The sequence below is a fragment of the Camelus ferus genome, chromosome 4 (assembly GCF_009834535.1).
Source record: "Camelus ferus isolate YT-003-E chromosome 4, BCGSAC_Cfer_1.0, whole genome shotgun sequence".
Lineage (NCBI taxonomy): Eukaryota > Metazoa > Chordata > Mammalia > Artiodactyla > Camelidae > Camelus > Camelus ferus.
In genome coordinates this window covers 47,916,596-47,933,174 of record NC_045699.1, presented here as the reverse complement: position 1 = coordinate 47,933,174, position 16,579 = coordinate 47,916,596, and the positions used below count along the sequence as shown (strand labels likewise).

Genomic DNA, 16,579 nt, shown 5'->3' with positions numbered 1-16,579 from the left:
GGCCAAACTGGAAAGGCACCAAGATAGTATCAGTCACGTCTTCAAGAAGGTATCAGCCTACTGTTTAAACGCCGAATAAAAAGACATATGAATAAGGAGAATGTTAAAAAGCTGAAAAAAATGCATCTACGCTTTAACCACTAAAATCGCCTGCCTCAGTAAAGGCAATAGGTAAACTTCCAAATGGACACGATGTAGCTTAAAGAAAATTACGGGCCTAAGCATAGTAGAAACGTAGCCAATCACGATCCTCAAAAAATAATTCATGTCTATGTTGCTTAGCACACAAGACATTACTTAAACCCAGAAAGAAATATTAGGCTTGGTGGTGTGGCAGCTCCTCACAGCTGAGAGAAGCCAGTTTCCTTATCAGCCCAGCAGGAGTGTAATTAGAGACAATAGCTGGAGCAGCTGTATTGGAAAAACAAGTCATTTGTCCTCCCCCTCCCCCCAACTCTTCTGCTCACATAGTTAATCTGAACATAGCATCGGCTCCATCCTCAAGGCTCCTCGAAAGGCAGGATAACAGGAAACATATCTGTTTCCCACCGTGGATTGTGAGGGTTGAAGAAATACTTGCTCTTATCTTGCTAATGCATTATATAAAATGCAAGTAATTTATGTCTGGAAATTCAAAGGCTCCCGAGAGAGGAGAATGTTCTTGGAGAATAAAAACAGTTATCTTCAAGGAAAGAGAATCTGGGAAAATGGCTTATACTCAGTGGTATTCTACAAAATGTTTAACAACAGGCTTTCCCGGGGAAAACCTTGATTTGTAATATTTTCCAATTTCTGTGGTGTAAATACTCCCATCAAGGCTGATTTCAAGCTACCAATGCGACATCACTGAACACAGAGTTGGAAAGACATCCACAGTAGGAAGCCATTATACAGTATTTCCACCACACATACAAGAAATGCAAATAATCTCAAGAACATAGATAATAGTAAAATGTAGTTAAAAAAAAAAAACTAGGATGTGGTCAATTTTGAGTATTGGTTACCTTTGTTTTAAAATAATTTATTGAAATTTTAGATTTTCATTTTTAATAATGGCTGTTTATTACCTTGCAGAATTCCTGAAGACAATCACCTCTCACAAGCCAGTACAAGCTGACTCCAGACCACCACTATCTATACTATCCTCTGACTGCCACGTTACCAAAAGTAATATATAGCTCTCTAGTTAGTTGTAACAAGTGAAAGAGAATGCATAATAACAATATTCATGTTTTCAACAATTTAGTGGAATTTAGTCACTTCTTTAATAATTTTCCCAAGACCTACCTTTCCAGAATGTTCTCTCTAGAGCCAGAAGAAAGAATCATCTAGGAACATGTTTACATACTGTTACTAAAACAATGAAAACCCAGGTACTTTTCATAATCATAATTGTTGAGAATGTATTTTATAACCCTTTCTTCTTCACATGTATACAGTTAAATGCTAATAGGAAATTTTAGTTGAGGCACCAAGACAATTAATATCACATTCCAAGTGAAGTACAAAGCTATGCTGAGAACTTGCAAAAAATGTGATCAAAAAACAGTTACATAAAATCAAAACTACAATGAGGTACCACCTCACACCAGTCAGAATGGCCATCATGATAAAGTCTACAAATAATAAATGCTGGAGAGGGTGTGAAGAAAAGGGAACCCTCCTACACTGTTGGTGGAATGTAGTTTAATGCAACCAGTATAGAGGTTCCTTAAAAAACTAAAAATAGACTTACCATATGATTCAGCAATCCACCCCTGACACATATCCAGAAGAGAGAAAAATGCTAATTCAAAAAGATAATGCACCCCAATGCTCACAGCAGCAATATTTACAATAGCCAAGACATGGAAGCAACCTAAATATCCATCGACAGATGAAGGCATACAGATGTGATATATAAATACAATGGAATACTACTCAGCCATAAGAAAGAATGAAATAATGCCATTTGCAGCAACATGGATGGACCTAGAGATTATCACATTAAGTGAAGTCAGAGAAAGATGAATATAATATCACTTATATGTGGAATCTAAAAAAATGATACAAATGAACTTATTTACAAAACAGAAATAGACTCACAGACATAGAAAACAAACTTATGGTTCCCAAAGGGTAAATGGGGGGGGGGGAATAAATTGGGAATTTGGGATGAACAGATACACACTACTATATATAAAATTGATTTTTTTTAAAAAAGGCCCTACTGTATAACACAGAGAATTATATTCAATCTTATAATAACCTATAATGGAAAAGAATCTGAAATATATATATATAAAACTAAATCATTTTGCTGTACACCTGAAACTAACACAACATTGTAATCAACTATACCTCAATAAAAAGTTGTTTGTTTGGGGAGGTGGGGAGGAACAGTTACATAGATTTCCACTTCTGGGAAGACGGAGGTGACATACTTTTCCCTAAATTCCCCACTAAGTGCAACTAAAATCCCTGGGTATTATATATATATAACAGATGAAAGGGGCAGAGAAGATGACAGACCAGCTAGGGAGTAACACGGTGGTAAGTTTCCTGGCTTTTCTTTTTGCCTCATTAATCCCAGAGCAGAGGCTGTAGAAGCCAGCAACCCAGAAACACCAATGGGCTCAGACTAAAAAGCTCCCAAGAGCCTTTGCTTTCCAGCCAGAGGATCTTGTCAGGATGGAACGTCACTGGATCTTGACTCTGCTCATGTCAGAACTCTGTGATACTATACTATAGTTTTAGAAGCTTTTACCATTGCGGGAAACAAGGTAAAGGGTACATGGGCTCTCTCTGGATTATTTCTTACAATTGCATGTGCATTTGTAACTATGTCAAAATAAAAAGTTCAATTTAAAAAAGTTATCTGTTTCCTACCCCCTCAGCTCTATCCAGGATATAAAAGGCTCAGAAGTCAAAGATGAGATTTTGGAGAAAGCTGTTGGTGCATCAAGAGATCTGACCCTGCTGCCAGGGTAGTAAACTGAGGGGTGTTTCCCCCACCACTGCAAATCAAAATAGAGGGGCTTTAAGGAGACCCCTTGGAGAGTCTGATGTTCGGCCTCCAGAGATGGGGATATATAGACTGACTCTTACCTGAAAAATCAAACGGGCAAGAGCCAGCTGGCTAGAGACTTGGATAGAAAAGCAAATGTGAGGCAGCAGCTCAGGGCAGCCTCCATCTCCAGGGTTTGTGACATAAAGGACTATTTCCTGTGGATCACACTCAGGAGCTAGCCTAAGCCTTTTAGATCCTGTCCACCTGGAGGGGCAGACCGCCCTCAGCAGGAAGAAGCTGGCATACCTCTGAATTCCTAAGGGATAAGGGAGCATTCCTAAACCTCCAAGCAGACTAGAAATGCGACATCAACAGCACAGTGCCTTTTCTCTACTGAGGGATCAAAAACCAAGTCAGCAACATGGGAGAGGAGGAGCAGAAGCCCCAGGCTGGCAAGGAACACACAGCAGCCAATGCTGCTCAGTGTTCACACATGACGTTTTCTCGTGTTGCCACAAGCTGGCAAACATTCATTATTTTCAGTTCTCAAATTAAGCACTGCTGAGGACTTCCACAAATGGGGATTATAGATCATTTCATTTTTAATCATCACATAAGCAGGTCAGGGTCTTCATTACTGAAATGCACTTTGAAATTGTTTTTTAATTAACATAATTACAATATAAACAGCAAGAGTAAATTCATTAAAATTAAACCATCCAATGAAATCATTTTTCCCCCAAGCACATTCTCTGATGTTGCAGTGTTTTAGGAGAAGACAGCCTTTTTTCAGCATCTCTCTTACCTCCCCTAACCCTCCTCACACCCTTGCTCTGAACCCTGCCCCCACCCCAGTCTCTCCAAAGAGGGGTAATTCTAAGTCATATTCCAGGACACATATCAGACCATATTTGCTCGTGGGTGGAGCCACCATGCATAAAAGGGCAGCATATGAGTGTGTTTCTCCTTTCTCTTGTTTATGTGATGCTGAAGTGATAAGCTGACCATGTTCCGGCCATGTGCTCTCTAAAGATGATAAAATGATTCTGAGGAAACCGTAAGTGGGGAAAAAGCAGGTTGTAAAAAAATTACTATCCTATGAGCACATATTTTTTCTCATGTTCTCTATTCCACTCTTTTTTAAAAGAGCATCTTAATGATAATAACTGTATCATTCAAATTCTTGAAATCCTAGTGCTGCTGATTGTTGTTTCTGGTGATTCTTACTCCAGGTGAATTGCTCCCATGTGTGTTTTGTACTTTTAGATTATGAGCTCATGTTTAGTGGAGCCTCTAATTTCCAAGCTAACGGTGTAACAAGAACATTTCCATTATTTGGTAATTTAACAAACATGAACTAACACGCCAGGTGGACCTCTCATAGTCTCTAGCCATAAGGAGCTTTAGAGTCAAACCTACCTGTGCTGTTTGGGAAAAACAATCAACATCCCAGTCATAATAACAACTAACTCTTACTGAGCTATCACTGGGTGCTGAGCGTGTGACACGAATCATTTCCCTTAATCTTCAACATCCCAAGGGAGATACTATTCTTATCGCCATTTTATAGATGAGGAAAGCAGACCCTTGTAGAGAGACTGATAACTTTCCCGAGGTCACTCTGCAAGTAAACTGCAGACCCAGAATTTAGAATTACATCACTAGCACTCCAGCACCCAAACGCTCAACCCACTTGGCTATATTACAGTCACACACAAATTTCAAAGCACTCAGGCATGGAGCAAAAGTAACAACACAAAGCCAACAAAGAGATACCAGACTGAGATCCTGTGGTTCCTCATTCACTTGGGCATAAAATATGGGTGAGAGTAGATAACCTGCTGGAGAAACCCACCTCAGGGAAGACACGTCCAAGGTCTGGTCTGAAGCAAGCTTTCATTCTAAGTTTCACAAAACAGAGAGGCTGAGGCGACTGCTTCCCATGCCCTCAGTGGAACCGGCTTGGGGGCTGGAACAGTCCTGGGCTTTCAGGAGTCCAGCTGCAGGGAGTTGAGCGAGAAAATAAAGTTGGAGAGGCTGTGGGAGGGGCAGACATGAAAGCTCAGAAAGCCAGTCCAGTTACACCAAAGTTCACTGAGACTCTAAAGTCCACCACCTAGTGCCTGCAGGATTTTCACAACGTGCCATGGTATTTACAATTAGGTCTGGAGGACACAGCTCAGCAAAATGTGTATTTCCTGGATGTTACACAAAAGACAAGTTCAGAAGAAGGTCTGTTGAGCTGAAAGCATGAGAAGCTAAGGGTAATTTACCTATAGCTCCTGAGTGGTACCTTTAAGTCATTAAGTAGATAGGTGATCAGTGCAAACAAGCATCAAGGATGCTCGTGCCCGCTTACTAGCAGATGCAACCTCTTCTAAAGCAAAGGTATTTTCAAAACTTCAGACTAAATGGGATATAATAAAATTCTTTCATCTGCACTGAATATGTTATTCAGCCTTGAAAATCTCATTTTAACTGTTTATACCACTATTTGCCATCCATAAAAGTTCTACCTAGGACAATTAAGAGAAAAAATTGTATACATTATTTTTTTAATTTTTTTTGAAATGTAATTGATTGACAAGTTTCAAGTGTACAGCAAAGTTATTCAGTTATACATTGTACACATTCTTTAATAATAACCCATACTCCTGAGTATTATGGAAATAAGCATGATACAATTATTAAACTATCAGATTATTGCCTGAGGCTGATTAATCTCAGGACAACGCCAGACAAGGTACTAATGAAGCCATGGCCAGGGTCAGTTCTTGGAAAGACTCTTCAGGGTCACTGTGTTTCATGACTTCCACCCAACCCTTCACCCCAGCTGGTGGCACAGGGGACAAAGCAAGAGAGAGGGAGCAAAGAGCCCTGCCACAGCAAAGGGGTAGCACTGCCTTTATACATGAAGGAAAACGTTAGGTCATAGCTGACATTTAACAGGCAATTCACTCAAATGACTTCCCGTTTCATACCCTATAATTTGATGTGATTCTCCTTTCAACAGCACTCTGATCAGATGCACGTTTCCAATTTACATTTAAAATCACAGCACATTCTCTTTCTACCAGTGTGGTCTTCTGAAGGACCACTCATAATGATAACGCATGCGGTAAAGGTGAGCGTACAAGGGAGGCAGAAGGACTCTGGCTTTAGTTAGCTGCCTGCCCTATCATCACCCTCCCTGCATCTGCCTTCTTCACCTCTGAGCCCGGCTCACCCTTCGCCTGCTCTCCTTTCCTTTTTGGAGCTACCACTTCCTGGACCGCTGCTCAGGGAAACTCTCCCCTGGTGCTGCGGTACAGGTCCTCCCCCTTCCCTGGTGTGTGATCTCACAAAGGAAGCCGGAGGAGCATTCCTGAGGGTCTTGCTGTTTATCACCCTGAAGAAACAAGCAGGAGTTAGCCACAGTAACAATTACATGTAAGTTACAAACTGGTAAGACCCCCGAGGTCCCCTGTTAAGTGTCCTCTGGGTGGCACCATTCTGAGAATTCAGAAGACTTAATGTACATTTCCAGAAAGAAAAGATGCACTACTACTTTGCAGCTTATGGAATATCTTTACAAAGTTAAGACCCAAGCTGCCTTAAAAAAACAACAACAAAATAAAAAGAGGGTATGAGGGTAAGGGGAGGGGACTCATTATACATTTGTTTGAAATGATCTCTAAAACATTTTAAGTGAAGGCTAAGTGTAGAATAGACATATTTTGTACACAAAAGGCAGAAATATCTAGTTAAATGTATTTACTTGTAAATGCCTAAAATATTCTAGAAACAGACAACGCAGATTGCCTCCTTGGAAGGGAACTGGATGCCTGAGGGACCTTGGCAAGAAGACTTCTTATAGTCCCTTTTATAACTTTCTAAGTTGTATTCTTTCTGCTCTTGGGAAAGAATTTGCAAGTGAATATACTTACCACTCACTAGATAGGTGAACAGATTGTAATGCTAAGAATCTGGAGAGATCATCTAATTCTCTGGCAGAAGAAAGGTGACCCTTCTCCCTTTCTCTCACTGTCCCTCCTGTCTTCACCCATCTATCCATTAAAGGATTGATGTGAAGTTCAAATGCATTGTTGAAGTGTAGGTGAAATCTAGTAAACTCTAAACAGCCCATTCCCCTCTCTTCTCCATTCCTTTCCCCGACTTTATACAGAGCCTTCCTGTTCTTAAAAATAAATTTTAAAGAAGGCTCGTGAGGGATGGTTAAGACCCCACTGATTGTTAAATTGAGCTTTAAAACATTTTTAAAAGAACTTATGGAAAACATACCCTTTCTTTCCATGGCTTTTCATCTTTATATGATTACCACCAGTAATACTTAACCACCTAAAGTTTAAACTTTCTCTAAGGATTAAGTTGAAGGCCTTGCAAGTCTTCCTTCAGAAGATAAAAGACAAGTCTCCTGCACACCATGTCCCCCTTCCATCAAGCTTTTTTTTTTTTAGAAAATAAACATCCTCAAGTTTAGTAAGAACAATTTGATTCAAAGGAAAATCAACTGATTCTCGATTTCTGTTGCAGCTTTGAAAACATTCTTCCTGAGTAACCAAAAAGTGATCTGCCCTGTGAAAAAACCAGAATTCAACTGAGCCACAGAAAATGAAGCAAGAGCCAATATCTTGCATTTCTGCCAATGTGGAATTGAGAAAGAATAGTAGACCCAATTAAGGTACCAGAGTAAAAGATTTGTCAGTTGTGTGATAGTTCATATTATTATTGACAACTATTTGCTCCCTACCCTGCAAGACTTACACATCTTCGTTGTTCACCATGACTCCTGCAAAAGGAGCACATCTTGCTGCATGTTGTCAGACGCAGCCATGGACTTGACTGGCCAGTGAATGTCAGCAGATACGACAGTGCGCTCTCTCCAAGTAAGAGCTTCTTGAAGAGGGCTGCTCTTGCTTTTTAGTCTCTAACTGCAGAACAGCATATCCTAGATGGGATGCTCCATTAGCCTGGGTTCCAAAATGAAGGCTCATGGGAAAGAGCCATATGGAACAGAGCCCCAGCCCCAGCTGCAGCCGCAGGCGACCTACAGCTAGAGGGGGAGATCTTCAGCCCACCCACAGAGTACATGCAAGGAGACAAAGACAGGAATCCTTATTGTCATTTGCCACTGAGATTTGGGGGTTGCTTTTTTCTTTTCTTTTCCTTTCTTTTTCTTTTTTTTTTTTTAACACACTCCATAGACAGAGTGTGAGCCATCTCAGAAGGCGAGAGAGAGAGAGAGAGACAGAGACAGAGAGAGAGTCACTGGAGGTTGCTTTTTACTACAGGTTAGATGATTAATTAATACAACTAACAAATTATAATGATCCCAAGAAGGGGGAAACTAGGTTTCTGGGTTCTAGGCAAAAAGGAAAAGAAACTAACATTTATAGAACATGTGCTCTAGGCCAACCCCTGTTCTGGGAGTTACCATGACACTGCCCACCACCTTGATGTCTGGAATAACACCTTGAGTCTCATCTAGAAAATGAGAGGCTAAGGTTCTATGACCTCTAAGTAAGTTTTCAAAGCTGGCATTCTATGAGTTCCTTTCTGCAGCCTTTCATGAAAATAAGATTCACTACATAATTTATAGTCACCACGTTTTCAAGGGTGTGGATATCTGGCGTAGTTTAACTCCTATGTTTTTTCATAATATGACTGATGTTTTTAATGTACCAAGAATTATTAGAACCATTTTCAGAGAAGACTCTCTTTCAGTTCACTAATGTTTAAAACTTTTTATTTCAGAGAACAAGTCCATTTTTATTTCCTATTTTCAACTACTTAAATCACTTAACTACCAAAAATCTTGGAATTCTTCCATTTGTAAGGGCAATCTGCAATTAAAATTTAGCTTCCTCTTATATTGCCATGAGTTTCATCAAGATGCCTATAAATCTACCAATATTAATGTGAACCTGACTAATAATTTGTCTTTTTTAAAAGTTTATAAGTGATAATAGAGATATCATCAAAAAGATTTCAAGTCATCAGAGTCTACCATCATTAAAGATCAATACTGCCACCATTAATGACACACAGGCAATTGTTCTGGGAAGGGAAATACATCTAGAGTTTGATGAATAGCTTTCAAACAAAGAGCGCGAGTAATCTATCCAGGTTGAAAGTAAGCTTTTAAAGGCAGGCAAAGTCAAATGTAATATTCTGAAGCAAAATTCTCCAATGCCTCTTCTGATCTGAAAAGGAAAACATCTGTAGAAAGATACCATATACGTCTTCTGGTGATGTTAATCTTCTTAACCGTTTTATTTGACATAGTAAATATATACCTGGTGGATAGAACAAGAAACCTATACATTGCCAATCTTTATCATTCTAAGCAAAGAATAAGATGTTAGACCAGAATTTAAAATATGGTATTAGAAAAAATATATGGAGGTTATTTTTTTTTACAAAATATACCATTAAAATTCAATGCTATGAATATTCACTTAACATGTACACTGTCTTAATCTGTATATGAAACAAAGGCACAGACTGGGAAATAAAAAAGGTAAGTTTAGTGAGAGATTATGTGTGATGTTCTGGTTTATATATCTTTTATTATTGTTATAATAATATCATTAAACAATTAAAATACATGCTGCTACTAGTATCTTATTACATACACTCATTTTAATGTCCTATGGAAAATTTCAGCGAAGAATTGGAAAACAGAAAATAAATCAAAATAAAAGTTTAGAGCTGAAAAATAAAACAATATAAGTTGATAAGAGATGGACTTAATAGGCAATTACATATAAGTGAAGAGACAATTAGCAGGGTAAAACATCAGAAGATACCACATGGGCTGAAGCATGGAGCATCAAAAGGAAAAAATACAGACATGAACACAAAAAACACATGGGATATGGTGAAAGTTGCAAGAATAAGAGAGGAGAATAAAGCGGAAGCAATATTTGGAGACACAGTACTGCCAAAACTTTTCCCCAAGTGACCAAAACACCAAGAAGTACTACAAACTTCAAGAAGGAAAAACACAAAAGAAAACCACACCTAAGCTCATCATGGTCAAACTGCTGAAAAACAAAGACAAAGAGAAAACCTTAATGTCACCCAGAGGAAAAGAGATACATTACCCTTGAAAGAACACTAAAACCATCAGCTGATTTCTCAACAGGAAAGAAAAAAAGCAAGAAGATACTGGAATGAAATCTTCAAAATGCTAAAAGGAAATACTTCCCAACACAGAACTCTCTCTCCTCCAAAAATATCCTTCAAAGTTTAAGGCAAAATGCATTGAATACAAAAGCTGAGAGGATTTGTGATCAGCCCAAATACACTCATGGAAATACAATTCAAGAGAAGGAAAATAATCCCAGAAAGAAGCATCACGATGCAGAATAAAATGTAGAACAATGAAAGGGTGAAGTATGTCAGTAGACCTAAGTCAAACTGACTACACAATAATAACAATAATAATAACACCATATGGAGCTTAAAATGCGTCATTAATAACCTTGACATCAGTAGTACATAAGGCAGGAAAGGGCTGCTCTATCCTTTTTGCATTATTCAGAACTAGTAAAAGTAGTAAGATATACAATACTTTAATAAGTATTTGATTAATCAAAAGGAAGGCAAAAAAGAAAAAAATTGTAATACTACATTGAATAAGATTTTTTATGTTATTAGCAATCAGAGAAATCAGATTAAACCATTTTTCATGTACCAGAATGCTGGCTTTCAAATGTTTGATAATATCAAGTCTTGCTGAGTTTGTTAGGAAATTGAAACTCCTATACACTGTTGGGGGTGGGGAGGGGACAGGCACCGACTGGTACAGGGAAACTGAATGGCAATTTGGAATTGCTGTCAAAATACAAAGTACGCATACCACATGATCCAGTAATTCTTTGAAGCATCTTTCTTAGAAAAATATTCACATATTTTTACAACCAGATGTGAAAGAGGATTTTTATTGAAGAAATAAAGCAAAAACAAAAAAATTTTAAGAAGGTAATTGCTAAACTGGCATATTTGTACTTTGGAATATTATGCCGTATTTCATAAGACAGAACCAGACAGAAATCTACTGTTGAATTAAAATAAGCATGTGAAAAATTATGTATACTGATAACACATTTTATATAATTAAATACAAAAAAAAAGGGCTAGAAAGGAGGGGGAAAGAAGAGTATAAACTAGTAGGACAAGTAAGTATTAAGATGATAAGTTTAAACCCAAATACATCAATAATACATTGAACATGAATAGATCAAATACATAATTTAAAGGAAAGGTTGTCAGACTGTCAGATTAAAAATAAGCAACTTGATCACATAGAAAAGATACACCCTAAATAAATGAGGTGGAGAGCAAAAGGATGGAAACATTATATATGCCACGCAAAGACTAACCAACAGAAAACTGGTGTGCTGTCACTTCTACAGGACAGAGCAGACTTTAAGGCAGGAAGCATTACTCCACAGACATAAAGAGGGATGTTTATGACGATAAAAGAGCAGATCTAAAGGGAAAATACAGTAAGTCTAAATTGGTATGAATCTAACAAACTTACTCTAAAAACATATACAGCAAAAAACTGGCAGAAATAAAAGAGGAGACAGAAAAATCCACATCATGGTTAGAGACTTTGACACATCCTTCTCAGTAACTGATAGAAAAAACAAATATACCATCAGTAAGAATGTAGATCTGAGCAAGATTAACACATGACCCTAATGGACAGATACAGACAGAACAGTGCACTCCACTAGGATCAATTATACCTTCTTTTCAAATACCACAGAACATTTACCAAACTGTCCAAAATCTGAGCCAAAACCAAGTTTCAACAAATTTCAAAAGATTTAAGTAATACTGGTTATGTCCTGACTAACCACAGAGAAATTAAGTAATAATTAATACCAAATAGATAACTATAAAATCCCCATATGTTTGGAAATGAACCACCACCCTTCTCAATAGCTCATGGGTTAAAGAAGATAATGAAGTAAATGACAATTTTTAAAAATTCCATATGCATGTTTGCAGATGAAGCACTAGAGCTACACTTGAAAGGACATTTATGGTCTCAAATGTGCCTATTTTAAAAATGAGAAAGGTGAGGGGGGAGGGTATAGCTCAGTGGCAGAGTGCATGCTTAGCACACACAGGTTCTGGCTTCAATTCCCAGGACCTCCATTAAAATAAAATAGGTAAATAAATAAGCCTAATTACCTGCCCCCCCAATAAAGAAATAAATAATTTTAAAATGTCAAAAAGTGAGAAAGGCTAAAACTCAATTATTTCAGCACTTGTCTTAAGAAGTTAGAAAGAGAAAAAAGGACATCGATTAAATCCAAAGAGAAAAAAATAAAGATTAGAAATTAATTAAATAAAAAAAAAATGAGAGAATCAACAAAGCAAAAAGCTGGTTCATTGCAAATCCTAATAATATTAACAAACCCTTGCCAAGACCAAAAAAAGGCAAAAAAAGAAGTAAAAAGGGACATCAACTACAGTGTCTAGAGACATTAAAATATAAGTAGCTATTATTAACAACTCTATGCCAATACATTTGAAATCATAAATTAAATAGACTAATTCCTAGAAAGACGTAATTTAGCAAAAATATCAGAACATCTGCATAGTCCCACACCCATTAGAGAAACTGAATATAGCCTGATTTTTTTCATATAGCAATACATTATATAAATATTTCCTTATGCCACTTATTCAGTGACAGAGAACATTTATTATAGTAGTTGATTAAGACTGGGGTTGCATTTAACCTTTATTAATTCTTAACCATGTGCTCTTTGATAACTTATTATAACTTTTTCATGCTACATTTTTTTAAAATACTGACTCCAGGGGTGGGATATTACATTTACTTAGTACAATGCCATGGATCTAAGAAATGCTGGTAAGGACAGCAATGAGTATGTTTTATCACTGTACAGTAACCTATTTTCCCTTCTTATAAATGCTACAAGAAAATCCCTGTTTATCTACCTTTGTACATATCCCTAATTTCTTCAGGCTTAAATCCTGCAAGTGAAGTTGATGGACCAAAAGAGATTCATGATGCAAAGTGCCCACAGTCCTTTGAAAAAGCTCAATCAGCTTGCACTGCCAAAAACATTTCCCTACACCCCTGTCCTTCTGGACATTATCCTTTTATATTTTTGTCAATTTGGCAGGATTGGCAAATTTGGCAGATCAGTATCATATTATTTTGCATTTTGTTTATTATTAAGTATGAACATCTATTAGATCTACTGGCATCTGTAATAGTCCCTTCATAAACTGCCTTTTCCTATCATTTACCAGAGCAGGAGAGAGGGAAGAAGACTGGCAAATTACGAAGTCCTGATGGTCAAGGGTCCCAAGGCAAATACACATTGGTTTGCAAACTGGCCCTGTACTCAGAAGGCAAGCAGAGACAGAAGAGGCAGAGCACTCCAGACTGATAGTGGGAGGTACACACCACTATGTATAAAACAGATAAACAACAAGGTGTTACTGTATAGCACAGGGAACTATATTCAACTTCCTGTAGTGAACCATAATGAAAAAGAATCTGAAAAAGTGTGTGTGTGTGTGTGTGTGTGTGTGTGTGTGTATACACATATATATATGTGTGTATAACTGATTCAGTTTGCCCTACACATGAAACTAACATTGTAAACTGACTACACTTCCATAAAAAATAAGAATTTTTAAAAAAAGAGCAAGGGAACTCACTCATGAGACTTGTCTTAGGCGGCTGTAAGACAAGTAGATCTCCCCATTGCCTACCAGAAACTTAAAGTTTATATGGAAGCCTTGGGTTCAGTCACGTACACTGTCCAGATGGTCTCAGCAACACATCACTTTCCCAAGGCTACATCCTTGAAAAGGCTCCCACATGGGAACGGTGGGTGGAACTGGACCTTCCAAGGACAGGAGAGGGGTGAGGAGACTCTGATTGCCCACGTCCAGCTTGGGGCCCAACCAGCGGTCACATCCTCTCAATTACCTTCTCCAAATAATACCATCTGAAAAATTTTAATCTAGTCTTCCCTTCCTGGGAACCCCAAAATTGTTTGCACCTGGGCCTTCTTCTTGACAACACTCCTTTGATCCATTTTTCTTCTGGGATATTGTATTTTTTCATATTGATTTATAAGAACTCTTTATAGAGTTTGTTGTTTACTTTTTAATCTTGCCTAAGTTTATCTACTTTCATGCTCATTTAATGACTAAAGTATTAAGGCCAAGGCTTTGTCTCTGGTTGTAGTTTGGGTTATATGCTATGGTACTTACAGGGAGTTTTCTCTTTATCATTATCTTCTCAACTTTTGAATCTGCAGTTTGTTTTTCATAGTGTCTGGATTTACTGCATAATATAAGAAAAACAAAATCAGAACAGCACAATTACCAGGCACATCACCTATTAGGTTTTGCTTCTTTAATTATTATAGAATACTAAACAAAGCACATAAAAACCATACCATGAGGATATTCTTGGCTAGAGTGGTTGGGCTTTTTCCTAATTCAAAAGTAAAAGGAAAAATATAGGCACAGGGAGAGCATATAAATTCTAAAAGCAAAAATTATACATATTCACTGGCAGAGATGTATGTAGTCAAAATGATACTGCGCTCATTATCAAATAGTGTTTTAACTACCAGATGTAATCTATAATGCTTAGGCCTCAGGAAGTGAGACAAGTCAATGCCAGGCTGTGGACAGACACCAGCTGTCGTTGAGTCTTCAGTGATCTCAAGTAAAAAACATGTCACCACACACTTCCCTGGGGTCTGTTTTACTGAAACTAGAAATTACTTCCATGATTAACAGTGTATGTAGCATTGTTTATATTGTTGCATTGACAGTTTAGAAATTGTTGACATTTCCAAAAGAGCCATCTGATGAGAGATTTTGAAATTATTCCAATTGAGGACAGCCATGGTTTCTTGTTAAGTTAAGCTCCTGTTAGATGCCTAGAGAGATGGGGCATGAGAAAGCCCAGAACAAGGCCAGTAGGAATGCAAGATTTGATGAACTTGATGAACAAGGCTGAAGCACCGACTGCACTGAGGTATTTACTAAACTTTTACATGGCACCTTTTCGGGTGGAAGCTACATGTAAAATCTGTGCAATACATGAGAAAACATGAGAAAAACATGCAACCCTAACTGTGCTCAATCGTATTTATCAATGTTTGTCCAAAAGATCAAATTGTGCCCCATCCAATGAGATACAGTGTAATGGGCTGTGAGAGCTTGGAAAAGCAAAGTAACAAAAGACAGGCAAAAGATAAAAGTGTCAAAGGGAGACTGACGATAGCCTCTATTTTGGCACATGTTAACCTGTTCCTGTCAAAGCATAACTATATAAGAATCTGAGGCACTGACTTTTTTCAAATGCAGACATAGAGGATTTCTTGACATCAGCATTCCACAAACTGACTTCCCAAAGAATCCTTATAACCCAACAAACACACATACAACATTGGTCTGGGGACACAATTTGGAATATGCTGATTGACATGCATACAGTATAATGTCAAGTAGTGCAACACTATGTATAAGACAGTAACAACTGTGTTAGTATGCATTTTATATATTTATTTACATATAAATATATGTAAAATGTATTTACATAGTATATATTTTGTTATACATATTCTTGGATTTCATATTTGCAAATTTGTCTACTTGCCAAAATTCATTTGTAACCCCAAAATCAATACTCTTGTGGTCTCATTTCACTGACATTTGAAAAGTGGAGAACGTTTTGAGTTGCCAATGCTCTCTTTCTCAGCTGAGGTTGAACAAGGCAACATTCTTCCTTCTTGTTTCAGCTCTCCTACTGTAAACGAATGTCCCTTTCATGGTTTATTTAGTGCCATGTTTTTCACATCTTTGTGCTTTTAATTGGGGACGTTCCGTGAGCTCCAAACATAGTGCTGGGTGCCATCTAGTGTTCCTAAATGCAAGAAGGCTCTGGTATGTCTGATGGAGAAAATACATGTGTTACATAAGCTTTGTGCAGGCATGAGGTATAGTGCTGCTGGCTGTGAGTTCAACGTTAATAAATCAACAATGATATTAAATAAAGTGTCTTTAAATAGAAATACATAAAACAAGGTTCTATATTGATCAGTTGACAAAAATGCTGTGACCAAAGGCTCACAGGAACCTAACCCTGTATTTCCCTTAGGAGCAATTACACAGTATTCACTAATTCAGTGCTCGAGACAAACTTATAGACTATAATTACCAGTGAATAGCAAGAATAGAGGATGTATATAAATGAGTCAGAGAAACTTTAGGACTTTAATTTTTTTTAAGCTAGAGAAATGGGCCTCAATAAGAGATATCTCTGGTAGCTATTTATTTATTCAGTCAATGAATGTATATTGAGTTTTTCTGTGTGCCAGGTAGAAAGTGGTACACAAATAAAGATACTGTCCTGATTTTCTGGAAGTCTGTGTTCCAGCAGGGAACACTATGTCTGAAGCAAAAGAAAGAAAAGAAGACAGGCAGAAGGTGAACCATCCAAGGCTTTATAAGCCAAGCTAAAAAATGTGAGTTTTATTCTGAGTGCAACGGGAAACCAATAACGAG

General features: G+C 37.6%; 1 protein-coding gene across 1 annotated transcript in view; it reads right to left on the bottom strand.

Annotated features, from left to right (window-relative positions):
- Positions 1-16,579, bottom strand: part of PLPPR1 (phospholipid phosphatase related 1) — a 505,501-nt gene that overhangs the window by 471,714 nt on the left and 17,208 nt on the right. The window contains exons 3-4 of the mRNA XM_032478090.1: positions 14,270-14,342; positions 4,845-4,989 (exon numbers count right to left, since the gene is read on the bottom strand). The gene's annotated coding sequence lies outside the window, so the exon portion shown is untranslated. The remainder of the gene's footprint in view (positions 1-4,844; positions 4,990-14,269; positions 14,343-16,579) is intronic.